We start from the raw sequence: 26,160 nt of genomic DNA on the forward strand, positions 1-26,160 counted from the left end.
GGGGCTCGACGAAGGAAAGTTAAAAAAGGTCGAACACCCACTGCAAGGATTCTCTGGCGCCCCGGTGAAGGTGGAAGGGTCGATAGAGCTGCCGGTTCGAGCTGGCACCGGAGATCGCCAAGCGACGGTGATGATCAACTTCCTGGTGGTGAGCATTACATCAGCGTATAATGCCATACTAGGAAGAGTCGGGTTGAATCTGTTAAAGGCCATCGTCTCCACCCCCCATCTCAAAATGAAGTTCCCAACCAAGAATGGCGTCGGGGAGTGTCGGGGTGATCAGGAGACGTCCCGAAGATGTTACGCCACTACTCTCTGGGGAAAAGAAAAGGCGGGTGAGACGCTCCCAATAGAGGACTTACGTGATGATGCCAGTTATCAACGGGGAGAGCCGGCCGAAGACTTGGTGCAAGTTGAAGCTGAGGAAGGAGATGACACTCGGCAATTTCAGATTGGGGCTACCATGCCAAGGCCGCAACAAGAAAGACTCATCTCATTCCTACGGAGCAACGCTGACGTATTCGCCTGGTCGGCGTCGGACATGCCCGGGATCGACCGAGAGGTAATAGAACATCACCTGAACGTCAGCCCAATGAAGAAGCCGGTGCAGCAGAGGAAGAGAACGTTCGCCCCAGAAAGGCAGAAGAAGATAGATGAGGAAGTAGAAAAGTTACTGAAGGCCCGGTTCATCCGTGAGATTCATTACCCGGAGTGGATATCGAACGTGGTGATGGTCCCGAAGGCAAACGGGAAGTGGAGGATCTGCATCGACTTCACCGACCTGAATAAGGCCTGCCCCAAAGATGCATACCCCCTGCCAAAGATAGACCTGCTCATCGACGCCACGGCGGGATACGAGGCGCTGAGTTTCATGGATGCATACTCGGGGTACAACCAAATCAAAATGGCCGAGGCTGATGTCCCGAAAACCTCCTTCATAACTGAAGGAGGGTTGTACTGCTATGAGGTCATGCCTTTCGGACTAAAGAACGCGGGGGCCACCTATCAGAGGTTGGTGAACAAAGTTTTTAAAGGGCTGATCGGCAAGACCATGGAAGTGTACGTGGATGACATGCTCGTGAAAAGCCTGAAGGCGGAAAGACATATCCAAGACTTGGAAGAGGCGTTCCAAGTGCTACGACGGTACGGCATGAAGCTGAACCCAGCGAAATGTGCCTTCGGAGTAGCCTCGGGGAAGTTTCTTGGCTTCATCGTTTCAGAAAGAGGAATCGAAGCCAACCCAGTCAAAATACAAGCCATTCGGGACATGAGGTCACCCCAGAACGTAAAGCAAGTCCAGGAGCTGACGGGTCGGGTAGCTGCCCTCGGAAGATTCATGTCTCGGTCTGCTGATAGATGCCTTCCTTTCTTCAAGGCGCTGAAAGGGGCTAAAAGGTTCGAGTGGACGGAGGAGTGCGAAAAATCTTTCGAGCAATTGAAGGAGTACTTGGCCGCACCCCCACTGCTGACAAAGCCGAACACCGGAGATGTCCTACAGCTGTACCTTGCTGTATCGGCAGTTGCTGTAAGCGCCGTACTGACGAAAGAGGAAGGGAAGCAACAAAGGCCAATATACTACGTCAGCCGAACCCTTTTAGATGCCGAGACAAGATATCGAAAGGCGGAAAAAGTGGCGTACGCCCTCGTGACGGCGGCAAGAAAGCTGAGGCCATATTTTCAGTCACATACAATATGCGTACTCACCGACCAGCCTCTGAAGAAAATACTGCAACGGCCAGATATGTCCGGTCGTCTAGTAAATTGGGCCATAGAGTTGGGAGAGTTCGACATCCAGTACAAGCCGAGAACCGCAATTAAAGCACAGGCCCTCGCAGACTTCATAGCGGAGACGACGATTCCCGATGACCCGCAGGAATCCGCTGAGGGACGAGCAGATGAGGCCTGGACGCTGTATGTGGATGGGGCTTCCAACAGTGATGGAAGTGGCGCTGGAATTGTGCTGGTAAGCCCCGAAGGCTTCAAAGTAGAGTGCGCCCTGCGGTTCGACTTCGATGCCTCCAACAACGAAGCGGAGTACGAAGCAATAATAGCCGGAATTAATCTGGCCCGGGCTTTGATGGTGAAGGAACTAGTAGTGAATATCGACTCCCAACTCGTGGTGCGGCAAGTGAATGGCGAATATGAGGCCAAAGAGCAGAGGATGGCCGAATACTTGAACACGGTGCGAGAAAGGTCAGCGGTTTTCAAGGAATTTGAGGTAAAGCAGGTGTCACGAGAAGAGAATGCTAGCGCAGACGCACTGTCGCAGCTGGCCACTTCCGACTTCGCGGAACTTGGGCGAGCGGTGTATTTCGAAGTACTACCACAGCCAAGCATCGAGAAACCCCACGAGGTGTTACCCGTAGGTGAAAACGGCCGAAGCTGGATGGACGCCATAATAGAATACCTAAAGGAGGGGAAGCTCCCAGAGAACAGGGACGAAGCAAGAAAAGTAAGAATAAGGTCTGCGCGCTTCTTTCTGAAAGACGACACTCTATACAAGATAGGGTTAACCTCACCATACCTCAAGTGCCTGGATTCTTCCGACGGCGCCTATGCGCTCCGGGAGGTGCATGAGGGGATATGTGGCCAACACCTTGGGGCCCGGGCCCTGGCTCACAAAGTACTAAGGCAGGGCCTGTACTGGCCGACAATGAGAAAGGACGCAGAATCGCTGGTCAGGAAATGCGTCAAGTGCCAGATGTTCGCCCCCGTGCCCAGGCTACATTCTACCGAGCTATCGTCCCTATCTAGCCCAGTACCGTTCGCCATGTGGGGGATGGACATCTTAGGTCCGTTCCCCTTGGCCACGAGACAAAGGAAGTTTGTGGTGGTAGCAGTCGACTATTTCACGAAGTGGGCGGAAGCCGAAGCCCTAGCAACGATAACAGAAAAGAACATAAGGGACTTCTTCCAGAGAGCGGTGGTATACAGATTCGGAATCCCCCAGGTCGTGGTTACGGATAATGGCACTCAGTTTGCCAATCCAACTTTCGACGCGTTCTGTGAAGCCCTCGGCATCAACCATAGGAAAACCTCTGTCGGGTATCCCTCGACCAACGGGCAAACAGAGGTAACCAACCCTACGCTACTCCAAGGGATAAAAAAGAGACTTGATGATGCCAAAGGACTATGGGCAGACGAGTTGTACCACATTCTCTGGGCCTACCGCACCACTGAGAGGTTAGCTACCGGAGAAACACCCTTCATGTTAACATACGGCACTGAAGCTGTACTCCCAGTAGAGATGGGGGCTACTACCCATCGGATTCGGTACTACAACGAAGACGAAAATGACGAAGGACTCCGGGCAAATTTGGACCTCTTGGCAGAAACTAGAGAAGCTTCACAGGAAAGGGTGGCCGCCTACCAACGGAGGATCGCCAGGCACTACAACACCAAAGTCCGGAAGAACGAGTTTAGGCAGGGCGACCTTGTCCTCAGAAGGGCGGAAGTGTCGGACCCAAGGCATCAAGGAAAGCTAGACCCAAGCTGGGAAGGCCCCTACAGAGTCTCGAGGGTAATACGACCAGGGTCCTACCACCTAGAGACTACGGGGGGAGTAAGGGTACCCCGATCGTGGAACTCAGATAATCTAAGAAAATTCCACCAGTAGTAAAGTAGCGGGCACGTAGTTTTCCCGTCTGTAGTTCTTTGCAATTATTGCTCTTCTGAACCTTTTAAATTGTAATTCATCTTGAAATCTGAGTTCTTTTAATTCATGAATAATACGAGAGCTGGTTTACGGCAACTGAGGATCCTCCACGCTGATTACCTCTAACCTTGAGGAACGGATGACTGAAGGTCCACACCTTGGAGGCTCAATCACCCCTTCGGCTCGGAGTTCGGCCATAGCCGAACAGACCTGACCGAAGGAGTACCATCTAACAGACCCTTCGGCTGGAGCCGAGGGTATCTTCGGTGATTCGGTGATCCTGATTGTTGGGCCCTCGACCTTCGGTGAACCCCTCGACCTTCGGTGAACCCTTCGGCTAGAGCTGAGAAGGAAAACACTTGGTAAAATATTGCTAGTAATAACAGGGTCGGCCTTCGTCTGACTTATTGACAGGTCGACCCTCGGTGAAGACCTAGCATCCAATAGACCTTCGGTTGGAGCCGAGGGTACACAACTGGGTGGTTGCCATCGAATGGACCACCTTCGGCCAAGGCCCAGATTCATGCGATTGACAAACCCTTCGGCTGGAGCCGAGAGGGAAAACACAAAATATTGCTAGTGATTACAGGGTCGGCCTTCGTCTGACTTGCTAACAGGTCGACCCTCGGCAAAGTCTCGGGGCCATGCGCCTATTGACAACTAGGGTTTCGGCCCTTTGCAATTATTTATGAATCAAAGATCAAATGAACAAATGAAGAAAGATGATTGCATTCATAAAGGCCCGAAGGCAAGGATTACACAAGGCCCGAAGGCTAGTTACATATGAAGCCCGAAGGCAAAAAACTACAAAAGGCCCGAAGGCTAGTTACTATACTAAGGCCCGAAGGCTAGCTACATGACGAGGGGGGAGCCTGCGCTGAGAGCCGGGGCGACCTTAAGGAGCATCTGTCGGGTTCACTGCCTCGTCTTCGGCTGGGAGTGCCTCCTGGTCCGAACCCCCACGACCAGGGGTCGGAGGGACTTCCCTTTGCAGCTGGATCTCACCTTCCTCGCTGCCGCCTCGACCGTCGGCGTCGGCGACCTCGGTGGTCGAAGGCACCACCTCCACATCGTCGTCCTCAAAGATGAGGCCGCTGTCTGCAAAGGAAACCCCAGGATAGCGCCCGAGGACCCAGTCTCGGACCTCGGTAGCGCCCATGGTGTACCCTGGGGCGATGGCATTCGTGATCTCCTCCTTGAAGGCCTCGGAGGACCGATATTTCTCGACCCCTCGGGCTTCGGCTTCCAGAAGGCGTGCCCTCATTTGCGACTTCAACTCCGAGAGCTTCCGTTCGCACTCTCGGCGCTCGAGGGCTAGGTCGCACTCCAGGTGCTCCACCTTCTCGAGGAGGAGGGAGCGCTCGTTGTCTAGGGAGACCTTCTCCCTCTCGCTGGCTTCAAGCTCCCGACACATGGCCTCGGCTCGGAGGACCAGCTGACCCATCTGGTTCTGAGCCTGCGCAGAGCACCGAAGGTCAGAAAAAAAAAAATATAATAAAAAAATAAATAAGAAAAGAAAGAGGTAGGAAGGCCGAAGGGGACCGAAGCTTACCCCCGCCATGAAGATGCACGCCGAGGTGAGCAGTGCCGCCGTCCCTTGCTTCTGGGCTTCGGTGGCGTCTCGGGGGAGACTCCCCTTCGTCACCAACTCTCTGGCAACTCGTCCGACGGTCAGAGAGTCGTCTTCCTTCACCGACCATTGTGGGATGAACCCCACCTCGGCCCTCGACGACGGGACCTTCGGGCCTCGGGAGGCAGTGGCGGACGGAGGACCTTGAGCCAGACCGTCTCTGGGAGCAGCGAGGGCTTGGACAGCCTCGGCAGTCGACCCCTCCACCCTGGGCCTCTTCTTCGGGGTCTCAGAAGACGGGCCCGCCTTTTCTTTCCTTTTGGACTTCGGCTGCTGGGGGGCGTCACGGGCCTTGGCTTCCTTTATCTTTGCCTGTCTTGCGGCGGCGGCGGCCTTAGCCTCGGCTCTGGTAACTTGCACTGCAAGAAGAAACAAGAGGTATCAGTACGAAGGACCGACACTCGAAGGACGAAGACGAAGTCTAGCCTAACTCACCCGGGCTAAGCCCGAACTTGAAGAGGATGGCGTCGGACTTGAGGCAGTCGGCCTCGACTGGAGAACAGCCTTCCTGCCGCCTCGCCATCGCCAACGACTCCGCGTCTGCCCCGAATAGGGCAGGGGCGGAGTTCACATCCCTAAGGTCTGGGATGTCCCAGACCGTGTCGAAGGGCACCCCCTCGGTCGACTTCACAAAGAAGTACTTATCCTTCCACCCATGGATGGAACTCGGGTAACCCTTCAGGAGCTGAAGGTCCTTTCGGGGGCAAAAGTAGTACCAGCCCGTAAGTCCCTTACAGGCCTGAAGAAGGAAACAGTTTATGAAGAGTCGAAGGGAGAGAGGCCTCTTGTGCCGAACGAAGAAGATGACGAAGCTTAATGCTTGTCGCCACCCGTTCGGCGTTAGCTGGGTCGGGCTTACCCCATAGTGCCGAAACACTTTGGTGAAGAAGGGGTGGAGGGGCAGCCGAAGGCCTGCCTTGAAGGCCTCCTTGTACAGGCACAGCTCCTCGGGGTTCCGATAGCTGGCTCGGTCAGAGGGTTTGGGCAGACGGAGCTTGAAAGCATCCGAAACGCCGAAGGAGGCCCTTAGCTCCTCCAGTTCTGGTTCGTCCATCGTGGAGACGATCTTAAGGGCCTCAACTTCTAAGGGCTCCTGTGTCTGGGCTCGGGCGTCGAGCACCCTCTCCCTAAACTCCTCACCGTTGGAGCCACCCTTGGACCCCGACGGTGTGGCCGCTGACGATGAGTCGCGGGAGGAGGGAGAGTCGGTGGAATCCGAGGACATCCCTCGGACTTCCCCAGGACTCCTGTACCTACGTCTCGGTCTTGACCTCTCGCGGGACGAAGGGCTGTAGCCCGACGAGGAAGACATCACTTACTTGTTGCTAAGCTAAGGAAGAAGAGGACGAGACTAGAAGGGGATCCGAGGCCGAAGGTGAGCTCTCCGAAGGGAAAAAAGGAAAGGATGCCCCACAAATGGCCCCCCACATTATATAGATGGAAGAATGGCGGTACGACTTCCGAGCATTAATGGCACCGCCACGTCAGGGTACGAAGCCTCGAGGTTTGCGCCCGAGCGGACCTAGCAGGCCTAGCAGACTATCCCTCCTTCGGTTGGGAGTTCGGCCAAAGCCGAACGGACCTGACCGAAGGTCCCTCCTTCGGTTGGGAGTTCGGCCAAAGCCGAACGGACCTGACCGAGGGTCCCTCCTTCGGTTGGGAGTTCGGCCAAAGCCGAACGGACCTGACCGAGGGCCCCTCCTTCGGTTGGGAGTTCGGCCAATGCCGAACGGACCTGACCGAGGGCCCCTCCTTCGGTTGGGAGTTCGGCCAAAGCCGAACGGACCTGACCGAGGGTCCCTCCTTCGGTTGGGAGTTCGGCCAAAGCCGAACGGACCTGACCGAGGGCCCCTCCCTCGGTTGGGAGTTCGGCCAATGCCGAACGGACCTGACCGAGGGCCCCTCCTTCGGTGGGGAGTTCGGCCAAAGCCGAACGGACCTGACCGAGGGTCCCTCCTTCGGTTGGGAGTTCGGCCAAAGCCGAACGGACCTGACCGAGGGTCCCTCCTTCGGTTGGGAGTTCGGCCAAAGCCGAACGGACCTGACCGAAGGTCCCCCCTTCGGTTGGGAGTTCGGCCAAAGCCGAACGGACCTGACCGAAGGGTCCCTCCTTCGGTTGGGAGTTCGGCCAAAGCCGAACGGACCTGACCGAAGGCCCCTCCTTCGGTTGGGGGCTTGGCAAAGCCGAACAGACCTGACCGAGGGTCTGTCCTTCGGGTGGGAGTACGGCGACGGCCAAAGCCGAACGGACCTGACCGAAGGTCCCTCCTTCGGTTGGGAGTTCGGCCAAAGCCGAATGGACCTGACCGAGTGTCCCTCCCTCGGCCGGGGGCTTGGCAAAAGCCGAACAGAGGTGCTGACCGATCGGCAGGGGGCTCAGCAAAGTCGATCCGAAGCGGTCAAAGGTCTCTCTCGATCGACCCCAAACCTTGGACACTGGTAATGCCAAGGCCGAAGGAACAAGTCAACCAAAGAAGATGGTTACTCCCACAGGAAGAAGCTCCTAGTGGAAGTAAGGGGGCTCCTGATATAGCCAAAATAACCCCTCGGTGGGGGCCATGACACTTGTCGTCTCTGAGACACGTGTCCACCGCCAGACGAAGGGTCCAAGAGACCACTCACACTCGAGCACGCGCAATCACCGAGGCACGCCCGCAGAATCATGCGGGATCACGTCGTCTGCATGAGGGGAATATTCCCCCCCAGAAGGTTGGACGTATTCGAGTAGGACTCTAAGAAGGCCGAAGGGGGAAAAACCCTAAGGCCAAAGAGCTATATAAGAAGGCACGGAAGAAAGGGGAAGGTAAGCTCTAACACCCTCACCATTACTCCCTTATTGAACTGTGCGGCCGACCCTGACTTGAGCGTCGGAGGACTAACCCCGGACAAAGTTCCGGGCCTCCGTCGTCTGTGTTTGTGTAGGTTGGACTAGCGGGGTTTTTGGCAGCAACACCGGGGCATTTCATTTTCTGAATTGTAGCCTTCAACGAGTTATATTAATATGCCAGGGACATGCTTGCACTTGTGTTCAGAGAACTTAATTTTGCCCTATAACTTTGTTTTCAAACATGACATATTTAGTGCAATTCCTCTTAGGCATGCTTTATCTCAAGGCGTAGGTATATTTATTGTTTCTCTGGCACTTGTTAATGTAGTAGTTGTAGTATAAAACATTTATTATAATATAAGTAATGGATATAACTGCACTTTTGAGTTCCTTGAAATGTTTTAAGTCAGATTCAACCCTGATCAATGTTGGACAATGACAATTTTCTTGTGAAAGTGGTAACTATGATATAGATGTTAATCATAATTTTATCTCATAATAGTGAAAGGTTCCATTATTCTATGTCTCATAATAGTGAACAATACCTTTGCCGGTAACTGAGGCCCTTTACACACACACCCTGGCATTTGAGGCTGGTCCTTTGCACACCCAGGCTATGAGGCCATGTGAACTTGGCGCATTTCTGGCCTCTTCCTTGCAGCACCCATGACTCATGAGTAAGAGCCGAGGTGGTTGCTCGGATTGAGGAGAGGCCGAGGTGACAGATCGGCCTGCAGAGGGGCCGAGGTGGCAGTTCGGCATTAGTACGAGCTGAGGTGGCTGCTCGGCTTGAGTGGTCGAGGTGGCAGGTCGGCCTGCGAAGGGGCCGAGGTGGCAGTTCGGCATGAGTTGTTCAAACGTTGCTTGCCATGCTGTGGTTAGGGACAAATTCACCCTCATCAGGGTATTTTGGCCATTTCATGTATGTGAAGTTTATATGTTTTCTGTAGAGTTCTGCTGTTTGGCATATTTGTGTGATGATTTTATGGTTATATGATCCCAACTCCATGTCCCCCATAATTTTGAATATTTCAAGCATATTGTGTGTACCCAAGATACGGGTCATTTATTAATTTTCAGCATGTTAAATGCTAGGTTAGGGTTTTTCTATGTTATCACCTATGATTTTCAACACCTTTGTTTAAATTCATGACACAAAACTATGCAGAACTAGCTGAATACGAGTATGTGGAATTAATATATCGTCTTCTTTTTATTTGTGCCATGTATTTTGAGTGTGACGTGTATTTTACCATTAACCATCCAATTGCTGGTGGTCAAACTTTTCCTAATATCAGTTTGTTTTGTCTGAAGATTGCTGAAATAGTTTCTCATTTGCTTCCCTATTAACGAATGAAGTTTTAATAGATTCTATTTTCTGTTAGGGTGAGATGGGGACATTGGGACTTAAGAGATATTTCTGTTGTTTAAGATATGGTATAGGCAATACATGAAAAAAGGTGGAAGAAAGTATGGTTCTTGATTGCAGGTGGTATTATTTGGTGAATTGGAAGGCAAGTTATGATATCCATAGCAAAAAAGAAGGCAAGTCATGATACAAACTTAATTGTGAGAGATGATTTTTTTTTTAATCTTTATTACTTTTAAAAGATCAACCTGGATAATACTTAATTTCTAAAAAATTCCATCACGTTTAATATTATAAAATATCATCACAACTTAAAATTCCATCACGTTTAATATTTTGAAAGATCAACTTGGATAAACATTGAGCCATCTCTTCAGTTTTGATGGAAAAATCACAAATAATATTATAATTTAGCTTAAATAATTTTGATCTTCACGGAAGACTCTATTTTCAGATATTAATGTTGACTTTGAAACTCTTCTTTGTCTTGTATATAGGCAGACGGGATGGCTTGAATAGAGGGGAGAAGATGAGGGGGAATGAATTTTTTGAGAAGGTCGGGGGGGGGGGGGGGGGTGGCGGAAGGGGAGGTGTGAAAAAGATCAGAGAAGTATGAGGCAGCCTTAGCTTTAATATGTCTTCAGGATGAAGAGGGGAGGATCCTTTTCTGGATATTAGTTTGGAAATGGAATTAGCATTCGCTCTGGCTTTGAGGGATATGTGGAAGTAAGGGGAGTTGGAGTCATTAAGCTCAACCCATTTGATCCGAGATTTTTATCTGAGGAAGTTTTCTTCCTGATCATGGAGAGAGTAGAGCTTAACGGCTCTGACTTTTTCTTCTTCTGCTAGGGAGGCATTGTGCAGATCCAACTGGGGGCTAGATTGAATGAGATCTAACTTTTCTCTACAAGAGGAGACTTAGGAGGAGATGCTTCCAAAGGAATTGGAATTCTATATTTTGTGAGCAGATTTGACATTCTCGAGTTTCTTCGCCAAGGCAATGAGGGAAGTGGAGAAAGCTTGCACTGGGATTACTCATGCTTCCTGGACAATAAGGAGGAACTCATGGTGGAGGGACCATATTTCAAAGAATTTGAAAGGCTTGGGCGCAAAAGATATATGGGGGTGGACAGAAATAGAAATTGGAGAGTGATCAGAGATGTGAGGGAGATCAAAGCAAGTATGGGGGAAACACTCCTACGGTTTATAGGTAACTCTAGTAGATCTACTCTTATGGTTTTTCCGAGTGAGCTTGGCACTAGACCATTTTAAGTTGTTCATGGCTATATCATCAATACTATCATTGAAGGACTTAACCGATGGGAGGTCAATGGGTTGCGTGACCTTTTCGTGGGTTGCTCTATCCACATTGAAATCACCCGCCAGACCTCAAGGGAGGGAGGCAATGGACGGGGCGAAGGAACACAAATCATAACAGAGGGAAATCCTATGAGGGTATCTTATCTTGAGCTCGATTAAAAGTATAGATAACGGAGAAGAAGCAAGGGGGAGAGCCTGAAGGGAAGGAAATGGAGAGATGGATGGCTTGGGCTGAAGAGGAAATGATAGAGACACTAGGAAGGTGATTCCAGAGGATCTAAATATTTGGCCAATGAGTGTAGTTAGAGAGAAAAGACCTAGAGGGGGCAATGGAGGTGTTAATATGGGGAGCATTGCCCTTAAGGATGCGAGTTTCAAAAATTCAACAAAGGGAGGCATGGGATGATTTGAGACTGGAGCAGATGGAGGCATGCTTGGTGGGGCAATTGAGGCCTTGCACATTCCAAATAGTTGAAGGGATCATTTGAGAGGGGAAGGATGGGGCAACGATTGCTCCGAGGAGTGGGGCGATGAGTACCCCGAACAGAATGGGTCTTATGTGTTCTTTGGTGTTCATTGAGGGGGGAGGGTATGGTAATACTAGAAGCCAAAAGCCTTATGAGCAGTTCCTTTAGTGAGAATCGAGGATCGAATGGATCTGGGCATCTTCAGGAGGAAGGTGGCATCAACAACAGGGGCAACAACAGAAGCAAAGGAGAGGGATTTGGCAGAGCTTTTGGCAATAAAAGCGGTGGTAGAGGAGTGCATGACATTTTTCTTTGTAGGCCTAGAAAACGAGTGATCAACTTACAAGAAGACCAGAAAATTCTCGAGAAGGCACGAGGATGCTCAGGGGAGGTCTACGCAGGCCCTAGATTAGAGGGCAATTGAGCAAGGAGGCAGAGCTAGGCGGGAGGCCAGGGGCTACTATAGGGGGCTTAGGAGGGGCCTGAGTGGACCAGAGAGCAAGGATTAAAGTATCGGTATCGGTCGTCGTATCGGTCGGCCAATAGTAAGATACGCTAAAGATACACACATAAATGGATAGAAAATATTTTTTTAAACATAAAGAATTTGTTAAAAAAAGTTGTTGATAACATGAATTATGCATAAATACTAAATTGAGGGTATCGCATTAAGAATTTAAGGTTTGTAGTTGTCACATAAATGTAAAATCCTTGGTCTCAACCTTGATTTCCACTTTAGTTGGAGAGAAATATGGCTGGTAGCAACTTTGGAACGAAAGCCCCTAAAAAAATCGTGTTTTTTTGAAAAATTACCCATCTTGGCCATTATATGACCGTAACGCACTATATCGGTACATATCGATACTCACCGATACGTACCGATTGATACATACCGATACTCACCAATACATACTGATACGTACTGATCGATACACATTGATACTCATCGATACGTACCAATACATACCGATACATATCGATACATACCGAAACGTACATTTCACCTCAATTTTATATTTTCCATAAAGTCGTATCGGTGCGTATCGTATCGATGTGTATAGATGGTGTATTGATGCATATCGGTATGTATCGTAGGATATATATCAATACGAAAGGATTTTAAAAATTTAATGTATCGTATCGGTCGGCTAAATTTAAGATACGTATCGGAAGGTATCGTATCGGTATCGGAGATACTTTAAACCATGCCAGAGAGCCGAAGAAGAACCTTCCAAGGTTTCGTGTAGGAGCGGGAGCCTATAGTAGTCAGAGGTCCAATAGCTTGCTGTTTTGTAGAAGAACCTTCTAAGGTAATGCCACAACATAGGGGGCTAAAGAACATCTAGAGAACCTAGGTGCGGGGGAGTAGATAAGGGGGTGTATGGAGAGGTAAAGGGGGAGGTGTTTCAAGGTGGAAAGAGTAGATGGAGTGGCCTGCATCGATCAGCATGTAGGAGGCAAAAGGTTTGTGGGGTGAGAGGACCGAGAAAGCGAGTAAGGAAGAAAGGTTAGTCAAGGGATGGGAGGTCGGGTTAGGCAAAGTCAGTTTAGAACTTGATGTGTCAGAAATGGATGAGTTATTTAAGGTTGGGTCTAAGTTGGTTGGGTTGCCAAGGATTAGTTTAGCAATGGTCAGTTAAGGATGTATGGGACAGGAGATTGGTTGGACCGGATAGTGGAGATGCGTGACTGAGCAAGAGAGGTGGTCTGGTTTGAGTGAGGAGCGGAGGTTAGGGAGTGATGAGGCAGAGGATTGTGTTTGAGATTTTTGGAATGGGTGGTGGGGCTCATTGAAGAGGCACCACGATAGTAAAGGGGGAGAAGAGATAGATGAGTCCAAAATAGTGGTAGCGTGAACAACAGATAGGCTAGAGCTATCAGGAAAGCTTGAAGAGGAAATCCGACGAAGGCCAGCAGGGTCGACAAAAGTGACGGGTGTGGAGAGCCCCTCGTACTGCCTCCCCATATAGTTCTTCCTCATTTATCATCATATCCCAGTGCCCCATTCTTTTTACCCCTGCTAGAATGGAACTGAAGATGTTAACCATCGCTTCTTCTCTTGCCCCTTCTCATCATCCATTTGGAAAGAGCTTTATCTTCTTGCTGGCCATCCAGCAGGTCTATCCTTTGAGTAGATAATGGATCTGGGTCGAAATGACTTTTTTGGTGGTTCTTGCTTTTACGGTATTTTTGGGGAAACTGATCTTTTGTGTGATGGAGGGCCTTAGGGAAAAAGGGAAGAATCACACGAAGGGGAGAGGAAGAAATTCACACGACCAAGCATAACCACAAAGTTCATCCAAATAATTAATTCATCATTCAATTCATCCTCCATGTCCATCAACTACAGTTAATATATAGAAAATAAAGACATGGAACTAGAAACTCCACTAACATAGTACCTAGCCTAAACTAGAAAATAACCATAAAAGAAAACTAATGCAAAGGAAATAAATCCTAACTCCTACATTCAACTATGGAAAATAAAATGTATGAAAAATAAAATACTAAGTAACTACTAATTTTATTTCCAACCCCTGTTAGACCAAAACCCTGGGCTGGACCAGTTCTTCTTGGCTCTTGGCTTCTAAAGCCAGTCATGTTGGTCCAACCAAGTAAGGACAGCCGTATCTGCATCAACTCTCCTCCTATGAAAAGAACTCGACTTTGTCGAGTTAGGAAAAGGACCGAGGAGACCGTCTAAAGGAATACGCTGAATGAGGAATGATCCTACCATCTTCTTGAGCTTAATTTCAGGGAGATCTTTGGCAGGATGAAACTTCATAGTCTTGTTGGCATGCTTGAAAGCATAGGTCTTGGCATAGCCCCAATGCTGTACTTTCTTGTCAAACAACCAAGGTCGACCAAGAAGGATATGGCACATCTTCAGTGGGAGGACGTCACATTGGACTGTATCCTTAAATCCACTAATAGAATATGTGACCAAACATTTATCTATGATTTTGAGATTAATTTTGTTCACCCAAGCAACCTTGTAGGGATTTGGATGTGGCTCTGTCTTCAATCCCACCTTACGAATAACGTCTTCAGAGACAACATTAGTGCAACTACCTCTGTCAATGACCAAGGTTAACAACTGGTCATTACACTTCACACGAGTTTGGAAAATACTACTGTGGTGCCAATCTTCATTGTTAGTGGCTTTCTGAGTGGTTAACACATGATGAATGACATAAAAAGGATGTTGGTCTTCATTACTGAGAGTGTCATTGACTTCATCTGGCACACGCTCTTCTCTTAAATCAACTATGTTAGAACCAAGTTTCTCTTCGGGAATATGTAGTATAGGAGAATCCTTATCAATAAAAGCAACCAAACGGTTGAGATATTGAGCACTGATATGTCCAAATCCATGGCATGAGTAGCACCGAACTGTAAATTTTGTTGCATCAGAAGGTTTATCTGAACCACGCCGAGGGGGTGAGTATGGACGAGTAGGCCGTGAAGATAACATTTTAGAAATATGTCGAGGTGGAGAATACGGCCAACTAGGTTGTGAAGAGGCCATAGATGTAGCACTAACCTGTGGTTTGCTAGATGACCTTTCTTGGGTAAGAGGCTGTTGCAGGATGGAACTAGTACCTCAAGGAAAAGTATTTGCAAAATTTCTCTAATTGCATAGGTGTTTCAGACTTTCCTCAACCTGATATGCTACTTGCACAACATCTTCCATTGTAGGCAGTCGGCTAGAGGCAAGGACAGCACTAAGTTGAGGGTGCAAACCATTGCGGAATTGTGCCACCAATACTTCTTCATCCCACTAAAAATCAGAACGAGTGGCCAAATAATAAAATCTAGCAACATACTCTTCAACGGTCAAATTCTCCTATTTCAACTGTGCAAACATGAGATGCATACATTGCTTGTAATCAGAAGGCAAGAATCTCCGGTTCATGACTTCATGCATTTCAGCCGAAGTAGTGACTAAACCAATGCCTTGGGTCGGTTTTGTTGCTGTTGCTTGACCCACCAGACTCGGGCCGTGCCTTTTAATTTAGCCTCTGCAAATAGGATCTTTTGGGCCTCAGTTAACCCATACCATCTGAAGAATATGTCTAAGCTGTGAATCCAGTCAAGGTACAATTCTGGATTATTATCTCCATAAAAATTAAGAACATCCAATTTTGCTGCTCGTTCTGCTCCATTATTATATTTACCAGTACCATATGGTGGAAGGGAAGGTGGTGGTGGTGTATGATGTGGTGGCGGCGGTGGTGGTGGTGGTGGTGGTGGTGGTGGTGGTGGTGGTAGTGGTAGTGACGGATCCTGTGATCGATTGGGACTCCTTCCTTTATCTGCTGCCATCAAACGATCAATAGAAACTTGCATGGATCCCATAGAAACTTGCATAGGTTCCATCATTGTCTTAAGAGACGTGACAATGGTAGTGGGAGCATCAATTTTTGTATCAATTTCTCCTTTATAAGTGTTCAGCTGTTGAACAACTTCACTATTGGCTACCATGGTGATGATTAACAAAATAGCACTCAAAGAGTAATAGCAAAATAGTAAATAAATGGAGGCTTAAAGGAGAATGGCAGAATGGTAATTAAAGGAGATCATTAAGTGAATGGCAATACTGTAATTTGTGGGTTATATTTAGAAACACAATTGCAACATATGTGTAAGGGTAGACTTCGAAGACAATTTTGAGAGGATAACTCAGGTATAGAAGTAAAACACGAGGGCAATTCTAGAAATCAGAAAAAGCCAAAGGAAAGAATAAGAGATTGTGGGTATTGCAGCGACTGTGTCTCCAACGATATCAATTTGAGGAAAATAGCGGCACTTTGGAGGAGCCGTGGACTGCGATGGAGTTCCAGGAAGGTGGACTTCGAGAGGAGGTACGACGGAAGGAGGCACTGATATGGAGGGTTAGCTGCCGCGAGAGCTTCGAACCAGGTATCAGTCTCGCCTCTCAATCTCTTTGACTTCTCTATTTCTGCTTCTTCTTATTTTCTTCTTTCTTTAGTCTTCTGTTCTTTCTTCTGTCTTTTGTTCTTTCTTCTTTTTTCTTTTTTCTTTTTTTTTCTCTGGCACAACCTTTCCCTCTGGACTTTCTCTTTTTGTTTTTGGCTTTTGTCGGAAGGGAAAGGAAGTGAAAAAAGGAGGTGGCAGGGTAGGGAGGGTTTATTTTTTTCACTCAACAGAACCCTAAGACAGAGAAGGGTTCCAAATGATGGAGGGCTGGTAGGGGTAGGGAAGAATTTCCTAAGATGGGTCAGAGTTGCAGGGGGAGAGGGAACAATCGCACAAAGAAGGGGGAGGGGAAGAAAAATCACAGCCCTCAGGCTCTCAGCATTCAAAACTCAATTCATATTTTTCTATTCTCTAGTTCTGTTCTGCCCTCTCATCTCGTCCTCTTCTTTTATTCTTTCTTCTTCTTTTGGTTGCTACCACTGCTGCTTCTCTTCGATTTTTCTTCTTTTTTTTACTTGCTTGTTGGCGGAAAGAGAAAGAGGAGGCGATGGGAGTCTACCGGTTGGGAATCGAAGGGAGGAGAAAAGGGAGGGATAAGAGTGAAAAAGTTTCAGTAGGCTTTTGGGATTTTTTTTCTTGGAACCCCAGTGACAAGGAACCGACAAGGGTTTGGGACTGGGACTTGAAAGAAAGGGTTGAGTTACTAGTTCAGCTTTTCAGTTTGGGCAGCAGAGAACTTTTTTTTTTTTTTTGCTATTCTCAGTCATGGTAGGACCCAAACAGAGAATGAGAAGGGAAGAAGAGAGACGGAGGGGAAGGAATGGGGATCCTTCGGCTCTGATACCAAATTGATGGAAGGCCTTAGGGAAGAAGGGAAGAATCACACAAAGGGGAGGGGAGGAAATTCACATGACCAAGCATAACCACAAAGTTCATCCAAATAATTAATTCATCATTCAATTTATCCTCTATGTCCATCGAATACAGTCAATATATAAAAAATAAAGACATGAAATTAGAAACTCTACTAACATAGTATCTAGGCCAAACTAGGAAATAACCATAAAAGGAAACTAATGCAAAGAAAATAAATCCTAACTCCTACATTCAACTTTGGAAAATAAAAGGCATGAAATAAAATACTAAGTGACTGCTAATTTTATTTCCAACCCTTATTGGACCAAAACCCTGGGCTGGACTAGTTCTTTTTGGCTCTTAGCTTCCAAAGCCGGTCATGCTGGTCCAACCAAGTAAGGGCGGCCGTATCTGCATCACTGTGCTCTATAAACCATATTTGGATGGAGTGGAATGCCGTTCATTCGACATAATTTGGAAAGCCATCTACTTTAATGTTAGCTCTAAGCTTGGTTCTGCCAAGCTTTGCCCCCATTAAAGATACCCCATGGAACATGCTCATTGTTGTCTCCTGGGTTATGCCTATTTCCCTTCTCCTTCCCCTCAAATGGATGTATCATGCTTAGATCCTTTTGTGTAGTAGGCTCTTGGGCCTCTCTTATAGGATTTTTTGTTTGTTTTGGTCTTATTGGTCGGCTTTGCTAAGTCGGCTTTATGATTTCCCCTCCTCTTCTTTCCTTGTATATTCTTTCCTCTCTTGGTGATGAATTTATTTATTCATTGAAAAAAAAAAGCAACGGGCAAGGAGTTCATCGATTGAGGCGATGAGGGAACAACTTCGTTATCAGAGTCTTTCAATTCCAAAAAAACTAGAAAATTTGTTGTGAACATTGGTTAAATCTTAATGGTCCGATGGAAGCAGGCCTTGCAGTAGGCGAGGAATCTTCAGAGGGCTTCGGGTTTGCCACACGACTTCAATTCTGGCGACCACATCGGCAAGATTTCTTTTGGCCCCAAGAATCATTACTAACAACAGCTAGAAGAGTATCATCCTTGGCTTCTGCTTCAACTAAGGCTTTGATTAAGCCGTCATAGTTTTTTCCTTATGCGGTGATGTTAACCAAAGAGGCGAGAGCTTTTGGTGATATCCAACTTGCCGTATGGTGGCCGAATGTCTTGCAGATAGTTCGTTGGGGAGGCAGTCATTCATATTCAACTTGTTGATTGAAGGAGAAACCTTCTCCATCCAGAATCTTAACAGAGGATGGAAGAATATGCTCAGTGGTGGCTTCAATGTAGATACGGGCAAACGCGAGCCTATCCATTAGTTCAGTCCGTTGGTGTCAAAATAAGGGGTTTTTGATGACTTGACCCAATGATACTCAGCACCTTAGGGCACCAAAAGTGGAGGGGGAGGTTGGGGAGAACAGCTCACATAGGGATGGTGAGATCAATTTTGGAGACAGAGGTGTATTTGATCCCATGGGCGAAAGAAAATGGTTTTCTTACCCAGTTTCCAGGGTCCACCTTCTGGGGCAGTGAGTTTGTCTGATTCTTTAGAGAAGGTAAAGATGAAGAGCTCATTATGTAGGAGGATGGTAAAGAGGGTGCCATGAAGCCTCCATTGTTTGGACATGGAAGCCTTAAATGAGTTTCCCGAAACATATGCTTGATGTAGAAGTTCTTGACTATAGTAATGTTATTAAGTCATGGTCAAGCAATGTTGTTCTTATGCTTTCCTTGTTTGGGTTTATTTTGTTGCTTTCTTTCTATTTTTTAGTTTTGGATTTTTTGTCAGGAGGAGAGGAGTTGGGGATGTGATGGTAATATGCTGGAGGGACTGCTGTAGATTTTGAGTTGTGGACTCTTCTTTTGCTGCTAAGACTTGTTTTTCCTTTCTTTATTTGGGATTTAAAAAGTTGAGGTTCCTTTTAGATACATGCAACATATTTGCTTTGAAATGTATGTCTGTGTCCAAAGGAGGGTTAAAGGGTAAAATATATTTATATTGATTTTTTTTTTCCTTCGTCTAGATAGCCCCTACAAATATGATTGTACGTTCAAGTCGTCGAATCCTTTAAATTGGGATTTACCTAGCAATATCGGTGAGTGATGAGTGGAAGATTTTATCTATAAGAGTATAAGGTGACATGTATTTATTGTAACTGCTTCCCTTATAGAATAATTGTTCAATAAAATTTATACTTCTTTTACTTGTAGAATAATTGGTCTAACATTTCCTAAAATGGCATACTTTATATAGCTTTTTGGTTATGGAAGAACATTTCTATATTATTGGTTAGTGAATGTCCTAGCTGAAACTATATTTTACTGATTGCTTTGCCTCTTAAATTTTTTTGAACCTTTCAGCTGTGAATATTAAATGTAGAACGCTCTTCGGGTGGGGAATTCCAATTCCTAGTGAACTTCTAATATTGGATTGCCTCCAAACACAGGCCTTACTTCTGCACCATTAATTGATAATTAATAATATCCCAATTTGTTAGTTCCAACTCAATCTATGCTTAAGCAATTTGATTACATTAATTGTTCTCTATTTTCCTTTGAATTATATTTTTTTTATCATTTTTTTCTTGGTTTTGTTTCCTCACTTTCTCAGCAGACTTTTTTCCAGGTGTAGCAGACTTTTTGTTGGATGTGTAGGTGTGGGAAGTTTTAAATTATGTAGTTCTCTTAGATGAAACTATAGCATAGGCATAGGGTCATGGATCGGAATATGGGTGGATATTAAAATATGAAAAAAATTTCTTATTGTGTAGACTTTCGATTTCATATGATTATTTTAGGAACTTGTGTAGCCAATTTGTTTAAGAGAGGGAATACCAGAAATGAGAAAGGCTGTATGGAATTTGCTAAGGAAATATTATTAGAAGAGGGAAAAAAAATAAACAACAACAATGACAAAAAAAAAAAAAAAAAAGAAGAGAAAAGTGATAAGAAATGAGATTATTGTCACTAGGACAGAAAAGTTGCTGCTTCTTAATCCACATCCTCCAAAATAATAAATAGGGCTCTATTGTGACTGAGTCAACAAAATGTTAAGTACAAAGGATTCAAATACGAGAACAACTTTTCCAGCATAATGTGTAAAGGGGATAAAAGTGGCAGGGGATGCTATAAAATACTTCTGGTAAAACATATTATTATAAAACAATAGTCCAACAAAGACACTTTTAGTTTAAACGTTATTTTTTTGGAAGGTCCTCAATGGGACCCATGACCTCGCTGCTCATGGATAAATGGGGGACCAATTTACTCTGACTATGGCTCTATATGTTTTTGTTCCAGGTCTAATTTCTTAGTAGGAAAACCATATTGATATAGGTAGTTATGTGAATTAAAGATCGAGTCTACACAGGAACAATGAACAAGACCAGGCAAACACAGTGTATTGTGGACATTAAACCGGCCGAGACTGAGACTTAAGGCTAAAAAAGGATTCCTGGTCTTGCCGGAAACATAGACGGATTGGACAGTTGGACTTGTGAGGTATCACATGCTATCAGCACTACGACAGAGATAGAAGGTATAGCATACTTCAAAGCAGTCAATATCACCTATTCACCACCCCAATACGCAGATGACAGGTGAGCGGCTGATCTCCGACATAGTTTTCTTTCTTATTTCTTATAGTTTTCTTTCTTTTTTCTTTGTAAAGGGTAATACACAGATGCAATCCCAATCTGATTCGGATGAAACAGGTAGAAACTCTCCTCTTCCCACCATTCCTTCTTATCTTGAACTCCCTTTCTTACTTCACTTCTTAATTTCAGAAAAGAAGGAAATTTGTTCAGATTTGAGATCTGAGGGAATAATTATCCCTGGTTATTTACACTTAGTAACTTCTTATTGCTTATTAGTGATGGACATTAGACTTAATTTGGTCACGGGCTGGTATGTTCTTCCTTTTTTTTCTTATTCTCAATTGCTCTTCTCTTCAAAAACAAGAAAGGGTTAATTTTTTGTTTTATTCTGATGGATAGATAATTGCCTAATTTGGTTTTCTATTTTTCTTGTAGGATGCTGAAGAAGCTAAGTTGCAATTGACGTGACGTCCACAGTTGGTGCAGAAAATACAGAAAGGTTTGTTATCGAATACTCTTATTATCTTCCATCCAACAATCAGGTTCAAACTGCAGCTATTGCAACTCCAACAACAACTACTGATGGTACTTCTACTCCACAGCTTCGTTTTGCATGGTAAGCCTTGAAAATCAAGTTCGAATTACGGTCTCTCTATTTCACTTGAACTTAATGTTTCGATTCTTTGTTTTTCCTTTGTTCCTTTTCCCTTCGTTTTCTTCAATTATTATTCTAGGCCAAAGCTTGACCTAGATGCTTTTTCCCACTAATAATATTTGTTCTGCTCAATTTTTAGTCTCGATGAACTAATATCGTTTGCCTTATTTTATTTTATTATAAATTGTTGGAATTGCATCTGTGAACTCTTCTATATGTCTTAACTTACATGGAAAATTTTCAGCTTTGGGTGTATTTGAAAATTACTATGCTTGAAAGAATGGTGAAAACTTGAAGCATGTCTATTGGGCTTCGAACAATCAAAAGGGTTGAGTAGACTTTACAAAATCTTGGGTTTCACTTACTGTGCCTACCGAAAGTTTATTTTACTTCATAATCACCTTTCAGGAAGTAATTTGTAGAAGACAGCATCAGTTTTGCATGTTTCCTTTTTCTATGTTAACACGTTATTGCCAAGTTGGGCTGTTTTATTTATTTATTATTATTATTATTATTATTTTTTATTTTTTATTTTTGTGTTTCTTACTTGTTTTTGTTTTTCCCTTACCTCTTTAGGTTTTAGTGCATTTGATTTTTTGATATGGTAGGTACCCTTATTATTTTTTTTTGTACACTCATACCTTTGAGCAGAAAAATTACTTACATATTGGAGTCTCTTCCTCTTCTTTGTAGTTTTCCTTTGTGGCTATTTTCTGCAATAATCATAACTAAAGACTGAATAAGAGTTTTTAAAGGTCTAATTCTTCCCCCTCCCCCTCTCTTTCCCCCACCCAACTCACCTTCTAGAGTGCATCTAATATTATTTCTTTTGCCTATTGGAAATGTAATGCATTAGTGATGTATTGAAATAATAGATTCTGTTAGGCTTTTTGACATTGAAAAACATGTTTGTTTCTATGTTTTCATAGGTACTGTAATTTTGGGTCCCAATGACCAAATCTCCCATGATGTTCAAAGATTTGTTTTGCTTAATTCAGCTAAACTAAAATAGTTAATTTTATCTTCTTAAATAAATTATAGAACTCTACAAACAAGTAAAGGTGTGTAACCTTAAGCAGTATATTTGAATTATTCTAAGGAAATTATACTCTAGAAATTGAGTTATTGTTGGTCATGTTGGTATCTTATTGTCAACTAGCTGGTGTCAATTCTAGTCCTTCCATCCAAGTGGGAGAATTTTTTGCAATTTTGGTTCTTGAATGATTCTAAAACCAGATAGACCAGTCTCAACACTTGGGGAGGGATGTTTTCAATATGTTTTTGTTAAATTATTTGCTGGGGAGCAAAAAAACTATATTTTCATTTCTTGTCTAGAAGATATAACTACATGTGATATTGACATTAAGAAACACCACCTTTAAGGGTGGTAGAGACAAAACTTCGCAATAGAGACCTATTCAATGAGATTCTAGCAATTATAATACAAATTTAGGAATAAGATTTGAAATTGTCTTCGAACACCTAGAATGCCATCTCTTTCTTCAAGGCTTTAATTGCAGAGAAAGCAGAACTCTTTTTCATGTTGTAAAGGGGAATACAAGTATTGAAGAATAGAAGTTTGTAATATGCTGGTTGATTCAAAATTCTTAACTCAAATCTTCAAGGTATATGACATACCTTCCTGATTGATGCATGATACCCAAGGTTTATCTAACAAGGGACATTATATACTATTATGGAAAAGGACATTAATAGGATATGCAACTGAAATTTTCTTCATTACTGGCTTGTGCGCAAGGCTGTCCATGTAAGGTTCAGTTCTTTGAGTAGATAGCTTTCTAGGATAGTGTATTTACCATTAACCATCCAATTGCTAGAGGTCAAAATGTTCCTAATATCAGTTTGTTTTGTTTGAAGTTTGCTACAATAGTTTTTCTCATTTGCTTCCCATTTAATGAATGAAGTTTTGATAGATTCCATTTTCTGCTGGGGTGAGATGGAGACATTGAGACTTGAGAGATATTTCTTTTGTTTAAGATATGGAATAGGCAATACAATACATGAATAGAGGTGGAAGACAATAATTTTCTTGATTGCTGGTACTATTATTTGGTGAATTGGAAGGACAATAATGATATCCATAGCAAAAAAGAAGGCAAGTAACGATACTGACTTAATTGTTAGAGGTGAATTTTTTCTAATCATTATTACTTTTAAAAGATCAACCTGGATAATACTTAATTTCTGGAAAAAGTCCATCGCGTGATGCATCTCATCAGCTTTGACAGAAAAATTATGAATAATATTATAATTTAGCTCAAATAATTTTGATCTTTACAAAAGACTATTGTCACATATTAATGTTGACTTTGAAATTCTTATTTGTCTTTCATGTAAGCAGACGACTCTAGCTCTTCATGGTTGACTACTGTCTGTAGCAATTCTTCATCTTCTTCAACATGCTTTACTCTACTCTCCAAGGATTGTCTTCAAAGGATTGGGTCACTGCTCTTTACATGTCTCACACACATGTTAGAATACCGAAACACATTTCAATAATGGTTTCCATATCAAAACCATATCTATCAAAATGATAGAATCCTCTATATCCAATACTTTGGTTCAAGGACACAAGGTTACCCTAGATTTTCCGCAAGTTTTTTTTATCACCTGTGGTTTCCTGAAAATCTTTGGTTCAAGGCCGTAAGGCTACCCTGGATTTTCCTCTAATCCGGTTTTTTATAATATTAAGAACCCAATTTCATAATTTCTAGTTTTCTTCTCGAGTCCTTTGGTTTAAGGCCTCAACACTACCCCCGAATTTTGGAATTTTTTATACTGATAACTTATTTTCTTTAAAATTCTTTGGTTTAAGGTTTTGAAGCTACCCTAGATTTATCACCCTTTGTTATTCCTTCGGTTTCGATTAGCCGGATGAGTGCCGATTTCATTTTTATTTTATCGTGATTTTACATCAAAACCTTTGAGCAAGGTGCTGAAAGTGTTTCTCACCCCTTGGATCAGTTCTTTGACTTGTAACTTTTGTGTAGTCTTAGTCAAAGATACCCAGGATTTATCACCCTTTGTTATTCCTTCGGTTTCAATTAGCCAGATGAGTGCCGATTTCATTTTTATTTTATCGTGATTTTACATCAAACCTTTAAGCAAGGTGCTGAAAGTGTTTGTCACCCCTTGGATCACTTCTTTGACTTGCGACTTTTGCGTAGTCTTAGTCAAAGAAGGGCATTCTCTAGACACCACTTTGGAATGTGGTGGGCTAGTTTAGTTATACCCGATAGACATCTATTTTCCCTTGGCAGTAATTTGCGCATCCATACTGGTACAGGATGGTTTTGTTTAAAAATGTTTTCAAATTTGGTTATTGGTTTTGACACGTTTAGAGTAAATCCCAAACCACCCCACAGAACATTGACCGGTCCTAGTTTGAGTAAAGGGCCCAATTGGATAGGACCCATGGAGTCAGCCTGAAAAAGAACTGTACTGATGCCGTCACCATTTGCAGATAGACCGATGCCATTTACCAAATGGCCAATGTCAACTGCATTTTTGCTCGGGGCCATTATATGCTGGTTCAACGATATTTACGGGATTTTATGGATTTTTGCATGAGACCTCGTTTATACCACTTCCTTGGTGCCTAAGGGTTAGAGATAGTCTAAGACCTTAAGAACATCCTACAAGACTCTAGAACCCTAAGAAATGAAGGAAACCCTTCCTTGGCTATGAAGGAATATTTTCTTCAAAAAATTAGACACTTAGACCCCTCTTTTATGAAGAAAATAGATCCCACAAGAATGGAAGCTAATTGAGCTTTTCCTTGGCCGACCTGAAGCCCCAAGCTATAAATATATGACCCCTCTCACCTTTTTAGAGGATTCCGCATGTATTGTATTGGTATTCGTACGTGTTGGAATCTTAGAACTGTGTAGGTACTCCAATTTCTACTTGGGAGCCATGTAGCCTGAGCCTATGACCCTCTAACCACCAACCATTCTACTATGTCGAAGCTTTGTGAGTCATTCCTTTTACTTTTGATTTCACTTAATTCTTTTTTTTCGCTCTCTGAAGAGTTACATCTTCTGCATAGGTAATGTGCACCGGTTATATGTTTTTCCTTTGGTTGTTTTGGAAACCTTTCTTCTTAAAAGTTGTAGATCTAGGTCTCTTCTTTTGAACATGATTTTTCTGGAATTTTTATGGTTTTTTCAGTTTTTTTCCGCTGTGTTTCTATCCCTGTGGGTCTGTTTTTTGTCTAGACTTTCACCGATTTTAATCGATGTTTTCAACCGTGTTTATTACCATCTTGAGTTTCTATCCATGATTTTTAAAGAGTTTGAAGATGATTTTGATAAATTTTCGTAATTTATCTTTAGTTTTGAGTTTAGAGTTCATCCCTAAATCCATTTTCATGCTTTTTCTTCCTAGTCTAGAGTATAGGTGTTAGGGTATTTTGGTAATTTTCCTTATACACGAATTTAAGTGGTTTATTTCATTTTTCCCTACCTTAAAATTATGTATATTATTTTCTTTATGTTTACATGACTCCATCCTCATATTTTGCTACTTTTCATGTTTGAATGACAATCTCATGTTAGGGGTTTCTTGTTCATTTCATGTATTGAAGTTTACATGTTTTCATTAGCTTTTCTGCTGTTTAGCATGTTTATGTGATGATTTTATGGTTATATCATCCCAACCTCATGTCCCCCATGATTTTGAATATTTCAAGCATTGCGTGTATGCCGTTTTACGGGTCGTTTCTTAATTTCCAGCATGTTAAATGCTAGGTCAGGGTTTTGCTATATTATTTCCTATGATTTTCAGCCCCTTTGTTTTTAAATTCAGTACACCAAA

General features: G+C 44.1%; 1 protein-coding gene across 15 annotated transcripts in view; it reads left to right on the plus strand.

Annotated features, from left to right (window-relative positions):
- Positions 1-16,484: 16,484 nt before the first annotated feature.
- Positions 16,485-26,160, plus strand: part of LOC122058068 (beta-xylosidase/alpha-L-arabinofuranosidase 1-like) — a 123,214-nt gene continuing 113,538 nt past the window's right edge. For 6 of the 15 annotated variants that reach the window (XM_042620502.1, XM_042620506.1, XM_042620507.1 and 3 more), the window contains exon 1: positions 16,485-21,285. The gene's annotated coding sequence lies outside the window, so the exon portion shown is untranslated. The remainder of the gene's footprint in view (positions 21,286-26,160) is intronic. The other 9 variants (XM_042620511.1, XM_042620512.1, XM_042620514.1 and 6 more) reach the window with 5 other exon arrangements.

The sequence above is a fragment of the Macadamia integrifolia genome, chromosome 12 (assembly GCF_013358625.1).
Source record: "Macadamia integrifolia cultivar HAES 741 chromosome 12, SCU_Mint_v3, whole genome shotgun sequence".
Classification (NCBI taxonomy): Eukaryota; Viridiplantae; Streptophyta; class Magnoliopsida; order Proteales; family Proteaceae; genus Macadamia; species Macadamia integrifolia.